Source organism: Myiozetetes cayanensis, unplaced genomic scaffold (genome assembly GCF_022539395.1).
Source record: "Myiozetetes cayanensis isolate MyiCay16 unplaced genomic scaffold, myiCay2020 scf70, whole genome shotgun sequence".
Classification (NCBI taxonomy): Eukaryota; Metazoa; Chordata; class Aves; order Passeriformes; family Tyrannidae; genus Myiozetetes; species Myiozetetes cayanensis.
In genome coordinates this window covers 25,737-38,991 of record NW_026087965.1, presented here as the reverse complement: position 1 = coordinate 38,991, position 13,255 = coordinate 25,737, and the positions used below count along the sequence as shown (strand labels likewise).

General features: G+C 42.9%; 1 long non-coding RNA gene across 1 annotated transcript; it reads left to right on the top strand.

Moving 5' to 3' along the window:
• Positions 1–347: 347 nt before the first annotated feature.
• Positions 348–11,751, top strand: LOC126652219 (uncharacterized). Its single transcript, XR_007631906.1, has 2 exons — positions 348–1,277; positions 11,514–11,751. It is a non-coding gene; the product is annotated as an uncharacterized LOC126652219 (long non-coding RNA).
• The last annotated feature ends 1,504 nt before the right edge of the window (positions 11,752–13,255 follow it).

The window sequence follows — 13,255 nt, the reverse complement described above, 5'->3', positions numbered from 1 at the left end:
CAGTGACAATGGGGTGCTTTTCCCACTTGTCCTCTGTTAAACTCACTTCAGCCTCTAATACAGACAACTCTTGGCATCCTCCTGTCACTCCAGAGATCCAAAAGTATTCTGTGCCCCTGTATCCTGATGACATCAGTGTGCACTGTGCACCAGTGTCTGTTAAAACTTTTGTTATCATTTAGTTACATTGAGGGAAGGGGAAACTTAATTTCAGTAACAAATAATTATCCCATCATGTCATCCAAAGTGAGGGTTGTGGGGGGTGTGTGTGTGCCCCCAGTCCCCAGAACCAGACCAGGGAAACGTTTTTCCTGGGGTTTCAGGATCTGCTGGAAAGCTGGGTCCCTGGAGTGGAGTATCCCGGGAGCTCAGGGGGTAGGACATAAAGAGTGAGCATGGACTGGAACTGGTTTTCCCTTTACCTGACTTTTACCACTGGAGCACCATGGACTCTCTGAGTCTTTGCCAGGGCACCCAACTATCCCTTCACTGTCCGACTGAGCCCAGACACACTACTGGACAGTCATTTTGCTGTTTATTCCATACCAAAACCAGGGGAACCACTGCAGCAACAGTCTCAGAGCACTTTGGAGGCCACCCCAGCCCCCGCACTGCTGCCACTTCAGAGCTGTTTTGCAATACCCATGCCACTGCTACACCAGAACCCATGCCAGCACCTCTGCAGCATAAAACCTTTCAGACAAAATAACCTTCGAGGTTTTGTTTTAGCCTGGGAGGGGGAGGAGGGCTAGAGAACATTCTGCTACTGTTGTTTTTCTTTCTTTTTTAGTACATTTTTTTTCCTTTATTCGGGCTCATAATTTTTTACTCTCTTTCTCTATTTTGGGGAGAGGAAAATAATAAGTGGAGGAGGGTTCATCTCATTAGAGGTCCCACCTCCTGAATATATTGACATTAAAGCAAGACAGCTTTATACTTCTGTGGATCTGATGTGCCAGACCATCGAATCCACACAGTCCAGTTGACCTGATCATCCTTTTCCTCCTCCTGGCTGAAGGCAGGGACCCTCTATTCCTGTTCCTGGTCAGAGTATTCACTGTCTGACCTTTGTGATGCCAGACCAGAAGTCCCCTCATCAGGATCAAAGGAGGTAATTTCAGTCCTTTTACCCACTGCCTTCAACTCACTACAATCTGGGAGATCACTGATTGCTTTCTTGTGTCTCTGCGGCGACTACATGGACAACATTCTTGGGTCACCCCTTCTCAACAGCTCTCTTCCCTCTCAGTTCACATACACAGGCTTCCAGCTCAAAGGTATGTTCACCATCCCACTTCCCCATTTTTCCCTTTTTTTTGTTTGGGGATAATTGTGAAAATTGGAAATTAACTGTGGACTACTGACGCCTTAATGCAAGCAGGAGGCTCCTTACGGTAGCAGTCCCAAATATTGCTGAGCTGATAGCTACCATACACGAACAAGCCCATCAAATTATGGCCACTATTGATGTCAAGGACATGTTTTTTATGGTTCCCCTGCAAGACCAGTAGTGTTTTACTTTCATGTGGGAAAGCCAGTAGTACACTTTTACCTGCCTCCCACAAGGATTTAAACAATCACCCACTATAGTACATCACACACTAGCACAAGAACTGTCACTCATTCCTACTGCACTGGAGGTAAAAGTATATCAATACACTGATGACATTTTGGTAGCAGGAGATGAAATTGTGAGAAAAATCTCTTCTTTTAAATTTACAATGATGGCGAAAAAAATCCACAGAACAAAGAAAATAATAATAATGATAATACGAGTAGGAAAATTTAATTACAACACCTGTTGGGTGCTCAGGTCCCAAAATTTCCAAGAGCACACTTCCCAATTCAAAGTCCCAGCTTTTTAAACATTCCTAAGGTCCAACCCTGTTTATGACACGGGGGGGCATTTTTCCTACTCAGATTGGCTCTCCTGTGCCCCCCTTCATGCCAGGGGTGGAGTTTCAGACAATACGGCAGCCTCCATCTACCCGCATGACCATCCACGTGGCATGAAGCTTGGTCAACCATATTTCTAGTTAATATGCAATTGCCCTATTCCTGTATGCTTAGTCCCTGGCAAGACTGAACTGTATGCCCAACAACTTCTGCGGAACACCTATAGATTAGTAATAAGAAAAACAAAAATAACACTTTGTTAGTATTCTTTGTTCATTTTATCTACTTATAATAAATCTGGTCTTTTATTTCTCACAATCCCACCTTTTTCTTCTTATTTATGGTTTTATTATAAGTCTTAAAGGTCAAATTCTCTTTTGATTGGATAATATGCTTTGTACTTTGTCCATATTTTCTGTTTGATTGGAGCGTTCCCATTCAAACAGCAGTTTCTGTGCTTTCTCCATGTCTTTGGTTTGATTGGAGGTGGGGTGCAGGACCATAATCCTTTGGGGTCCCGAACTTCTTACTGTGGCGGCTTTTGGATCTATAGGCATGGTAGTTAGTTGCATCTCTTGGACTACACTAGAAATTAATCTTATAAAACATGGGATTAGACAAGGTAAAAATAGTAACCCAGAAATAGCACATAAAAGAAAAAATCCTACTTGTTTCTACCATGTTCCTCCAAAGAGATCATTCCACCATTTCCCATCCATCATAGATTTCCACTTTTGGACCAGCACATGGGTTATTTTCTGAATGTTAGAGGCTATGTTTTTTATGGCTTCTCCATTGTCATCAATTTGTAAGTAGCAATCGGAAGTGTTAAATTTCCCACACACTCCTCCTTCTTCAGCTAATAGGTAGTCTAGAGCCAATCTATTTTGGTATATGGCTGCTCGACTTTGAGTTTTTTGTGCTATTAATTCTAACCCTTGTACAGTCTGATTGGTGATTATTTTGACTACAACTTGTAGCCATATTATCCTATTGAGCATATAAATAGGTGTATGATAACCCCAACTTCCGTCTTGTGCCCATGTTGCCAGTCCATAAGTTTCAATAATCCTTTCAGGAGGCCATTCATCTTCTCCCTACTTTTGGGTCCCTCCCGCTTCAATCGTCCTTTTTTCTCATTTAAGGTCGTCATACACTGGGATTCCCAACTCGTCCCCACTTTCTAAGGGTAATAGGAAAAATCCAGGTTGGATTATTCCCAGAGTGCAACATCCTTTCCACTCTCCTGGCAAAATTATGTATACCTTTTTTCCACAGATCCAGAAGAGTCCATCTGGGGTCTTCCAAAATTCTTTGGAAGTACTATTAATGTTTTATCAAAATTTTGATATTTCTCTTATCCCAGAGAAAGGGTTCATTTTTTGCTTTATACATTTATATAGTTTCCAACTCACGTCCCATATACAATTGGAGTTGTTTTCTTTTGACCAGTAAGCCCTTGGGATTTGGGGAAGACACTTATTGTAAGTTGAATTAGTACTTAGAATTCTCTTGCAGGGAGTATCTCCAACTACTCACATAAATTGAGTTCCTGTTCTCCGCAAACAATCCTCTCCTGGTATTAAAGAGCTTAATACCCACCCTTCTGGTCACCTAAAATTAATGCTAGTGAAGGTGTAATTACCCTTGAGTATTTCTCGGGCAGTTAAACTACTACCTCTCCAGGGCCATTCTTCTGCTATTTGAGACCCTCCACAAACCCAACATCGAATTAATTTGAATTCACTTACTATTCTCTCTGCTAGATTATAAATAAATTTTGTCCCACTGGGGAGAGTTCAAGGGTTTTGTTCATTTCATGATATAGATCATTCAAAGGTAATAATGTTGATGTTTTTGACTGTTTTTTCATTTTTAGTGGATGGTTTTTCTGTTGGTTGTTTGGTTTGAGCTGGGGTTTTATTTCTGTAGAGCAAACTCTTTTCTTTCCGTGTCGTGCAAAATAATACGTGACACTCCTTGACTGTGAGAGACACCAACTGCAATATGATTAAGGTAAACAGAGGTCCAGTATAGCGTACACCTTCACTCCCCATGCCTATTGGGTTGCAACCAACAGCAGAGTTAATGGATCTTCTTTGTGACAAGTGTAGAGGCTAACCTGGTCTTGCCCTCTGTTGCTTTGTTTTATGTGGCTGGTTAGGTCAAGGGATTTTGCTGTTGTGAGAAAGGAATTTTTAAGAGTGGTTTACTCTGTTGAATAGTTACAACCCCACTTCATACCATAGATTTGTTACTTCAGTTCTTTATAGGGTTAGGATGTAATGTTAATGATTATGGAATTACAGTTTACAGCTTACTCTTGTAACTCAGCTTGTGATTGTACTATTGGTTCTCACAACGGTGGTCCCTCCCAAGCGCTGAAATTTTGCAGGGAGTCACGTCTCAATGGTTGCTGTCCTTCAGTGACTGTAAGAGAATTTACTTTTGGGTTATTTTGAACCTCAGATATTCTCCTTGGCATTTCCACTCTGGGACTGCTGGAGGGGGTGCCACAGGCTCTTTGACTTGGGTACTGTGGGTCCACCCCTTCTCCATAGTCCTTACTGCAGTTTCAGTAGTCAATAATACTTGATAGGGTCTCTCCCATTCTGGTTTGAGGGGTTCTTCTTTCCAAGTTTTAATTAAAACCTAGTCTCCCGCTATAAATTTATGTATTTTCATTTCTAATTTTACAGTCTGGGGGAGTAGTCCTTTTGGTCTAAGGTTTTCTACATTTTTTGCTATTGTTGTGATATATTCTTTAAGGTTGTCCCAGTTTAAATGAGACAAGGGTCTTTTGCTGAGGGTGAGTTAGGAGAAAAGACCCAAACTTCTCTCTCTAAGTAATTATAAATCCAAAATTAAAAGGCTCCTATTGAAGGAAAAGAAGAAATTATGGAAAAGGAAAAAATAACAACCCTTTATTAAAAGTATGTGTGTATTAACAGAAACACAAAAAAACCCCAAGTAAAACAACCAAACAACACTCCTATACCCACAAATAACCCCTTTAAAAACAAACCGATAAACTGGTAAAAGGAAAAGTAAACAGTTCAATTTTTGCACCCTTTGGTGCAATTCCGACCACAGTCAATAGGGGTGTCGTTGGGTCACTGGAGATGCAGAACTTGTAGTGTCCTATAGCAGTCACCAGGTGGTCACCACGGGGGGAAGACAATACCCTCCAAGGTATGTCGGAGAAAAACAAAACAAAACAAAACAAAAAAAACCTTGGTTCCCCTTCCCTTCCCACACTGGGAAAGGAGAGAGTGAGTGGGGGGAAGGGAAAGGAAAAAAAAACAGCAATAAAACAAAAAATTCTCCCAGTGGAAGAAAACTCACGATCTTCAGCTGGTCAGAATTCACTTCAGGCAAAAACTGCAGCTGGCAACAGCTCAGGGAAGAGAGAGACAGCCGCAAGCTTCTCCAATGACGATGTGTGCTACCATCCCCAGCCCCAGCCCACCAGCACACACCAGCCCCAACCACACCCCCAACCCACCAAAATTCCTCCTTCCCCTGTTGCCCCGGAGACGAGAAAAAAAGTAAACTTTAGCTCCTTCATCTGCCCGTTTCCTAGGAGACTAATCTCTCGACCATTAACCAAGGGACTATGTCTTTTGTGTTGTTAAATGCTTACCTGATAACCAGGGGGGAAGGGAGAAAATTCTTTGCCTGGCTTACAAGAGTTAGCTAAACCACGACAAAGGTATTTGTCACCCAACTCAAGAGTAGGGAGTTGGGTACCCCTTAGACAGGTGGGATAGGACAGTCCAAATAATATCTTGTAGGGAGATAGATCTTTCCTGGGGGCTGTCCGAATTCGGAAAAGTGCTAGGGGTAAACACTTTGTCCATGGTAGACCTGTTTCCAGTGACAGTTTGGTTATGGTCTGTTTCAATGTTTGGTTCATACGTTCTACTCTTCCTGAGCTCTGGGGGTACCAGGGGGTATGGTGTTGCCAAGTAACTTGCAAGGCCTCACATGTTAATCTCAGGAGCTTTGAGGTGAAGTGTGGTCCTCAGTCTGAGTCTATGGTCTCAGGTAACCCGAATCTGGGAATCACTTGTTCTAGTAGTACTTTCACTACGCTTTGTGCTGTGGCTTTTAAAACTGGAAAAGCTTCTACCCAATGTGTTAAGTGATCTACTATTACTAATAGATACTTCCATCTTTGGACTAGGATTAGTTCGGTAAAATCTACTGGTATCCTCTGGAAGGGTCTAGTTGCCAGTTCTCGTTCTCCAGTGGGACCAGTTCTTTGTGCCTTTTTGTTTACTTTTTGGCAGATTAGACATTGGTTTGTTACTTGTTTAGCCACAGTCCATACCCCCAGGTACCCGTAAACTTTTAGAAATGTTTCTATTAGAGTTTGTGTTCCCCAATGTGTGCTCTGATACAATTCCTTTAGTATTTCTGATAATATTTGCCTTCCATCTGGGAGACACCACTTTCCTCCATCATGTTTCTTGGTCCCTATTTCTAACAATTTTTGTTCTTCTTTCTCTGTAAATACTGGTTGGGGAATTTCCCTTGGTACTGGTATAAGGGCCATCACTTTTGCTTCTGTTACCTTATGCCCTAGAGCTGCTTATCGGGCAGCTTGGTCAGTTCGACTGTTCCCTTGACAAATTATACTTTTTCCTTTTTGGTGTCCTTTAACATGTACGATGGTAATTTCTTGGGGTCTTTGGACTTCCTCTAGTAAGGTTTCAATAAGTTCACAATGGTCTAATTCTTTCCCTTGAGAGGTCATCCTTCCTCTTTCATACCAAATTTTCCCAAACACATGTGCAACTCCCCAGGCATATCTAGAATCTGTGTATACGGTTTCTATCCCATTACTAATTATACGCACTGCACTGATCACTACATACACTTCACGTGCTTGGGTAGACCAGTTGCTCGGGAGAGTCTCTGATTCTACTACCATAAAATCTTCTCCATCAACTACTGCGTAACCACTTTTCCGTTTTCCTTCTATTACCTTTGATGATCCGTCTGTGAATAGATGCATCCCTTCTTTTATGGGAACATCCATCAAATCTTCTCTGATTTTTGTCTGATAATCGATAACATCTAAGCAGTTGTGTTCAGTCTCACTATATTCTGTCTCCTTTTGACCATATAAAAACTGGACTGGATCGACACATGAATTAGAGGTTAAAGTTAAGTCATCTTTTTCCATTAGTATAGTCTCATACTTTAAGATTCCTGAATCTCTCATCCATCTCCCAGATTTTTGACTCAGTATAGTCTTCACTGAATGTGGAGTGTGGACATTAATTTTTTCTCCAAATGTTAATTTCCTAACCTCTTCTACGAGGATGGCTGTGGTAGTTACTGCTTGTACACACGTTGACCATCCTCTGATTACTGGATCTAACATTTTTTATAAAAACCCTACTGGCTTTCTGACCCCTCCCCAGTCTTGTGTGACAACTTTTACAGTCCCTTCTGTAGCATTTACATAAAGGTCCTGGTCTTTTGCCCCCCAGCGCACCCCCCCCGACCCTGACCCCCGGCTGTGGTACGACCCGACTCGGCCCCAGTCCTTGGTCCCCTGGCGTGGGCCCCCTGGTCCTGGCCCTTGACCCCCCGGCGTGGACCCCCTGGCCCCGACCCCTTTTTTTTTTTACTCACAGGCCTCCATGCACGGATGTAAACTTTCCGCCATTTTAACCAGTTTTCCATCCCTGTCCTCTCGGTTTGGTTTTGTTTTTCTTTGTTTTGTGGTAATCTGTCCTAGATTCTTGTCGCTGCTGACCCTGGAGAGATCCCAGACTCCCGGGCCACCAAAGTAGAGGCATCCAGGAGCACCGGGGTCTCAGACGTGGTTGTAGGACTTGGATCCCAGACGAACCCCCAAATTGTGGGAAAATTCCCTGTCTATTGAATTTATGACAATGAAAAAGAATCCACAGAACAGAGAAAATAACTATATAAGTAGGAAAATTTAATTACAACAAGTGTTGGGTGCTCAGGTCCCAAAGTTTCCTAGAGCACACCTTTCGATTCAAAATCCCCACCTTTTAAACATCCTTAAGGTCCAACCCTGTTTACATCATGGGGGGGGGGGGTTACTCTTAGGATTGGCTCTTCGGTGCCCCCCCTCATGCCAGGGGCAGAGTTTCCGGCAACATGTCAGCCTCCATGTACCCGCATGGCCAAACACGTGGCATAAGATTGAGTCAGCTTTATTTTCAGTTAATATGTAATCTCCCTTTTCCCGTCCGGTCAGTCCCTGACATACATTTTGAGACTGAACTGTATGCCTTACAACTTTTGCGGTATACCTAAAGGTTAGTAATAAACCAAAAACAAACATAACTTTATGTTAGTAATCGTGTCTACTTTATCTGCTTCTAATAAAACCGGTCCTTTATTTCTCACATTTTGGTACAACTCCCACCTCCAAGATTCCCATTAGATCTATGCCCAACAGATTTACTCCAGCTTAGGATGTGATTAATACATCCGCCTTAATTATTTTTCCATTTCCTTTTATTAATACAGATGAGGCTTCAGGTACTTCAAATTTCTCTCCTTTTGCCCTGATTACTGTAATACTTTGATCAGACACTCTAACCCCCATGCAGGGTTTGATTACACAGGTCCATTGAGCTCCCAAATCTACTAAGAAGATGGTATCCTCCCCCTGGGGTCCTAATTTCAATCTTATCAAGGGCTGTCTTCCTATTTCTGACCCCAGAGGGTAGAGTTCTTGACTTCCCTATTCCGAGTCCTCCTGTAACTGGAAGATTTGGATGTCTCTCTGGAGCTTTAGACACTCTCTCTTATAGTGTTCTTCTTTCCCACAATAAAAACATTTTATTAGTTTGTACCCCTTGGGGGGCTGTTTCTAGTTCTGGTTTTTTGCCCTCTATAACCACTGGGACCCCCTTTTTGTTCTCGTGGTGCTCCCACCTCCTCTCTTTGTGGTGGTTGTTCTTCTCCAGATTTTCTTGCCACTTTCATTGTAGCCCACATCACTTTAACTTTCTGTTTCTGCTTTTCCTCGTCTCCGTACATATACTTTTTGGGCCTCTTTTAATAATGCATTCAACTCCTTCTCATACCATTCTTCTATCTTTTCTAATTTTTTCTTAATATCTGGCCAGGAGTGAGTTACAAAACAAACTTTCAACAATTGTTGCCCTACTGGGTCATCTAATTTAGCTCCTGAATACTATTGCATGTTCTTTTTCAACCTTTCTAACCATTCACTTGGTGACTCATCCGTAGATTGTCTGTCATCAAAAGCTTTAGTAGCATTTTACCCTTGAGGCGCAGCCTCTCGAATTCCCTTAATAATACAGTTACGATAATTGATCATGTTTTACCTCCCTACATCCGTATTTTGGTTCCAATCTGGGTGGGCTACTGGCATCTTTTGCTCTCCTTGTTGCCCATTTACTCCCTGTGGATGCTCTCGGTCCCAGATACGGATTCCTGCATCTCTAATCATTTCTCTCTCCTCTGTTGAGAACAGTGTTTTCATTATAGACTGCATCTCGTCCCATGCAAAAATATTGGGACCTAAAAACTGATCAAGTTCTTCTGCTAGACCCAATAGATCTTCTAACAACTTTTTCATTTCCTTCCCAAGTTCCTGTACCTCAGTGCTGGTCAATGGCACATTTACATAGCCTACACCTCCTTGTGCCCCATGCATTGGAACTTCACTAAGGGGGTAAAGTTCTTCCGATGTTGATACCTGTTGTGCCCTTCTGACCCTCTCATGTGTCCGGGGGGGACTCGGAGGAAGGGTTGTGTTAGGACTTTGTGCCCCAACATCTCCATCCTCCTCTGGGTTTTAGGGAGGAGGATTTTTTGAGAGAATATCTATTGGATTCCACCCAGGATCTTTTTCTTTTGGCTATTTTTCCCACTGTTTGCTACAGAGACTGTAAATATTGTAAATATATGTATTCCACACACCTCATCATCTGCAAGCTAACGACATAGTTTGGAGAATAAATTGCCTGCTAAGTAGATTTTTAAAGCCCCCAAATTCAAATTGTACTGGACGATTATTGGATACTATAAAAAGGGTGAATGACTGATGGGGAGTGTAGTGGGTTTGATCTGGTCCCTTCCCCTCCCAGCAGTCTGATCTCAGGTTTCAGCACCAAATCTGTGATGGTTTGACCCTGGCTAGATGCCAGGGGCCTATTAAAACCATTCCACTACCTTTTCTCCTCCCCTCTGCATCTGGACAGAAGAGAGTGGAGAAAAAAAAACTCGCATAGGAATTTTCATGAGTAGAGATAAGGATTGAGAGAAAGGTCATCATTAACAAACAAAACAAACTGAGAATACAGATAAAACTTAGATTTATTACTAATAGACCAAAACCTACTAACAGAATAAAAGCTAAAACTTGAGAAATAAAACAGTCTTAAAACATAACACCTTCTCTCTCCCCACCCCTTCTTCTTTCTCAGCTCCCCCTCTGCAGGAGAATGGGGGGGAGATTGCAGTTGTTTTTCCATTCTTTGGGTAGCAGCAGTTTTTAAAATCAGTTCTTTGCAACCTGAAGATCTTCATGGTTACAAAGGGGATTCTTATATTACTATAGTCTTTACCACAGACCCCAGGGGAAATAATAGTTTTAGGTCCTTCCCCTGTTCCTACGGGGTCCCCTCCCATGGGAAACAGTCTTTGATGGACTTCTCCATCATGGGTCCATCCACCCTTTGGGCAACAGTTCCTTTCAATCTGTTGCTCCATGGACGACTCCCAATGGGGGTGCAGTCCTTCATGGATTGAGCTGTGCTGCTGTAGGTCTCCCACCAGGGCTACAAGTCCTACCCAGGAAAACTTGTTCCAGAGTGTGGGTAATTCTCTCCACTGGCCACAGGTCTCCAGCAGGGTTTTGCTTCAGCTTGGACCTTCCACAGGGGTCACAGTTTCCTCCATGTATCTACCTGCTCCAACATGGACTTCTCCATAGGCTGCAGGAGGGCTTCTGCACCCTGAAGGTCCTCCATAGGTTGCAGGGGTTTCAGCTTTACCCTGCTTCTGGGGAAGAGGGGGGGAAAAGGCTCCCCTCCCCTTTTCCCCCCCTCTCTGGCTGCCAATGACCTTGATGACTTCTTGTTTTCTCTCGGCCTGGAATTTCTTCTGGGACACCAACGTCTCTTCCTCTGTTCTTAAATATGTTATTACAGAAGCGCATGTTCATTGACTCAGTTATGGCCAGGAACAAGAAATTCACCTAGAGCTGACCATCATTGGCTTTTCATAGGACAGTGAAAGCTTCTAGTAACTTCTGACAGAAACTACTCAATAGCCCCCTCTGACTACTAAAACCCATGACAGGGAGTTAACGGATGTCCTAGACTCACAACCTTTTACCCACATCCTCCCTCTTTAGTACCAGCAACATCAAAACCTGAAGAGAATCAAGAACCTTACCATTTTCCAGGTCAGTCAGTATTGGTAGGCCTGCCAAATATCAGGGAAGTCCTACTGGTCTTAAAGACCGCCCTGAACAAGTATGCATGGGTAACCACCAATGCCAATGGCAGAATTAACACCAGGTGTATTGTTCCCTCTTTTTAAGACTAGTTCCAGTAGGACCAAGTTTTCTTCTCTCTCCTCTCATACAGGTGTCTGAAGAGGAGAGGAAGTGCCAACAAAACTGTTTCCAGTGCCTGTGTTTACCTGCACTTGAGAGATCTACCAGCAGGAAATTCTAAAATAATAAAGTTACCTCCAGAAACAGAAGATAACTGCATCAGAATTAGAGACTCTAAAGTGAATGCATCACCTTTTTGTGTTTACAAAAAGCAATTTTTAGCATAAGACCATAATAACTTTGTGCCTTTAAGTTTTTTTTTACTGGAATGTTGTGTTTCTCTTCTAATAGATCCAACAAGTGTAATAGCCCTGAATAACCAAGGTATTTGGTGGGTAGTCCCTGGAGGGAGGGAGAAAAGGGTTTAACAAAAATTTTGGTAGTAGCAGAAAGGTTTTCTCCAACTGCACACAAGTGAAGATTTCAGGTTTAGTAACCACTGAAGTTTTTTGGTAAGTTAGGTAGGAACGATTTCCCCTGTGGCAACCAAATTATTGTGTATTACCGAATATCTTTTTCCCATGATACACTCTGAAATTCCCCCTGAAACCTGTTTGGTGGGAAAGATGAGGGTAGTGGGTTGGTGGTCTGAGATATGGGTATTTAGTTTGGGTTAATGCTTAGTGTGTTATTATCGAGTAAGCAAAGACTTTTTGAAGTGCTGCACCTCACCGAAAAAAGATACTGTCCATGGAGGAAAGTGAAAGAACTGTTCCAGCCGCTGCAGTGGACAGACTGAGTTTGTGAACTCTCCCCACATTCTGAGTTACATCTTGTTTGCAGTTCAGGACTCATGGGGTGGGAGATGGTGATTTGCATGGAGTGGAGTTTCTATATTGATATAACTTCTAGTTTATGGTTATTGATATAACAACTGCCCACTGCATGTTTTCTTGCATACTTTCCTCTTTCTCCTGTCCTTTTTCTCCCTCTGTCCACTAGCTTGCACCACGACTTCCGCTCCAGTAAGAGAAATGGTTAGACCTGGTCCTAGTGGTTGTTCTGACCCGAGAGGGCGGAATGTTAGACACCAGATCAGTCATTATTGGGTCAGAACCACCTTGTGGGGAGTGTGTGTGTCTATGTGGAGGGAGAAAGGATGGGTCGAACCTCATGGAGGTGGGGTGGTGTTTTATCTCTCATGGTAGGCCCCTGGAGTCCACATGGAGAAACCCTGGAGTAGCTGTCAGTCACAAACAACCTGGGAAAACTATAACACATCATACCTCCTGGAGCCCCTAAACCAGACTCAGATTGGCAGGGACAGTGATAACACTGCCCTTCACCCTGCCCTGGAACCCCAGAGTGGCTGATGGGTGATGGGTCAGAGACCCTGCCCGGAGGGGTTGGCCATAGGGACCAGAGCATAGGCATGTGTTTGCTTTGTTGCGTCCCAGTCACCTGGGCATGTGAGAGTTGGTCTTCTACAAGGTTCCAGTGGTAACTATCTCTCCCTCTTTCTCCTTCTCTCTCTTTACTCCTTTCTTGATGCTTTAGGTGGCTTGGAGCTGGAGGGATTAGATCTTAAGTGTTGTGGATTTATTGGATTTTGACTTAAGTGTTGTGGATTGGTTGGATCTTAAGTATTGTGGATTAATAACCATTTTTGTCTAGCTTGTGCCATGTCCTTTTTGAACTTTGACTAAGTTCCCTTATTTGCTTCCCTAAATTAATAAAGAAACCTCTTGGGAACAAAACCATGGTTTATTCTCTTGATGCTATCTCGAGGCATTAAAGAACCCTATATCTATGTATTTAAGTAAAACTCCTAGC